Below are 2,500 nucleotides of genomic sequence, written 5' to 3' on the forward strand. Positions count from 1 at the left end.
GATTTATTTTGATTTTTCGGCCGAAACGCCGAAAATAGGCGGATTTGACGTAAAACGCCTCATATAAGTCGAATTTTGGGAAGGTGTCTTGTGTGCACACTGCACACAATATGTATAAGTGGACTGGAAAGTCGCTAAGCATTCCGAGGAAGTTTCGATTTATTTTGATTTTTCGGCCGAAACGCCGAAAATAGGCGGATTTGACGTAAAACGCCTCATATAAGTCGAATTTTGGGAAGGTGTCTTGTGTGCACACTGCACATAATATGTATAAGTGGACTGGAAAGTGGAAAAATATTTTCGGAGCACTTTGATTTTTTGGCCCCCCGCGTGCCTTGCCACGCCCTTGCTTATAGCAAAACGAGACGGGGCCTTGGTCCAACTTGGCATAGGCATGGAATTTGATCTTTATTACTTGGCCACGGTCATGCCACGGTACATGGAGGTTGCTTGACACCCCCGTGTGCATTTCGGAGCACTTTGATTTTTTGGCCCCCCGCGTGCCTTGCCACGCCCTTGCTTATAGCAAAACGAGACGGGGCCTTGGTCCAACTTGGCATAGGCATGGAATTTGATCTTTATTACTTGGCCACGGTCATGCCACGGTACATGGAGGTTGCTTGACACCCCCGTGTGCATTTCGGAGCACTTTGATTTTTTGGCCCCCCGCGTGCCTTGCCACGCCCTTGCTTATAGCAAAACGAGACGGGGCCTTGGTCCAACTTGGCATAGGCATGGAATTTGATCTTTATTACTTGGCCACGGTCATGCCACGGTACATGGAGGTTGCTTGACACCCCCGTGTGCATTTCGGAGCACTTTGATTTTTTGGCCCCCCGCGTGCCTTGCCACGCCCTTGCTTATAGCAAAACGAGACGGGGCCTTGGTCCAACTTGGCATAGGCATGGAATTTGATCTTTATTACTTGGCCACGGTCATGCCACGGTACATGGAGGTTGCTTGACACCCCCGTGTGCATTTTCGGAGCACTTTGATTTTTTGGCCCCCCGCGTGCCTTGCCACGCCCTTGCTTATAGCAAAACGAGACGGGGCCTTGGTCCAACTTGGCATAGGCATGGAATTTGATCTTTATTACTTGGCCACGGTCATGCCACGGTACATGGAGGTTGCTTGACACCCCCGTGTGCATTTTGGAGCACTTTGATTTTTTGGCCCCCCGCGTGCCTTGCCACGCCCTTGCTTATAGCAAAACGAGATGGGGCCTTGGTCCAACTTGGCATAGGCATGGAATTTGATCTTTATTACTTGGCCACGGTCATGCCACGGTACATGGAGGTTGCTTGACACCCCCGTGTGCATTTCGGAGCACTTTGATTTTTTGGCCCCCCGCGTGCCTTGCCACGCCCTTGCTTATAGCAAAACGAGACGGGGCCTTGGTCCAACTTGGCATAGGCATGGAATTTGATCTTTATTACTTGGCCACGGTCATGCCACGGTACATGGAGGTTGCTTGACACCCCCGTGTGCATTTCGGAGCACTTTGATTTTTTGGCCCCCCGCGTGCCTTGCCACGCCCTTGCTTATAGCAAAACGAGACGGGGCCTTGGTCCAACTTGGCATAGGCATGGAATTTGATCTTTATTACTTGGCCACGGTCATGCCACGGTACATGGAGGTTGCTTGACACCCCCGTGTGCATTTTCGGAGCACTTTGATTTTTTGGCCCCCCGCGTGCCTTGCCACGCCCTTGCTTATAGCAAAACGAGACGGGGCCTTGGTCCAACTTGGCATAGGCATGGAATTTGATCTTTATTACTTGGCCACGGTCATGCCACGGTACATGGAGGTTGCTTGACACCCCCGTGTGCATTTGGAGCACTTTGATTTTTTGGCCCCCCGCGTGCCTTGCCACGCCCTTGCTTATAGCAAAACGAGACGGGGCCTTGGTCCAACTTGGCATAGGCATGGAATTTGATCTTTATTACTTGGCCACGGTCATGCCACGGTACATGGAGGTTGCTTGACACCCCCGTGTGCATTTTCGGAGCACTTTGATTTTTTGGCCCCCCGCGTGCCTTGCCACGCCCTTGCTTATAGCAAAACGAGACGGGGCCTTGGTCCAACTTGGCATAGGCATGGAATTTGATCTTTATTACTTGGCCACGGTCATGCCACGGTACATGGAGGTTGCTTGACACCCCCGTGTGCATTTCGGAGCACTTTGATTTTTTGGCCCCCCGCGTGCCTTGCCACGCCCTTGCTTATAGCAAAACGAGACGGGGCCTTGGTCCAACTTGGCCTAGGCATGGAATTTGATCTTTATTACTTGGCCACGGTCATGCCACGGTACATGGAGGTTGCTTGACACCCCCGTGTGCATTTTCGGAGCACTTTGATTTTTTGGCCCCCCGCGTGCCTTGCCACGCCCTTGCTTATAGCAAAACGAGACGGGGCCTTGGTCCAACTTGGCATAGGCATGGAATTTGATCTTTATTACTTGGCCACGGTCATGCCACGGTACATGGAGGTTGCTTGACAC

Source organism: Trifolium pratense, unplaced genomic scaffold, assembly GCF_020283565.1.
Source record: "Trifolium pratense cultivar HEN17-A07 unplaced genomic scaffold, ARS_RC_1.1 scaffold_77, whole genome shotgun sequence".
Classification (NCBI taxonomy): Eukaryota; Viridiplantae; Streptophyta; class Magnoliopsida; order Fabales; family Fabaceae; genus Trifolium; species Trifolium pratense.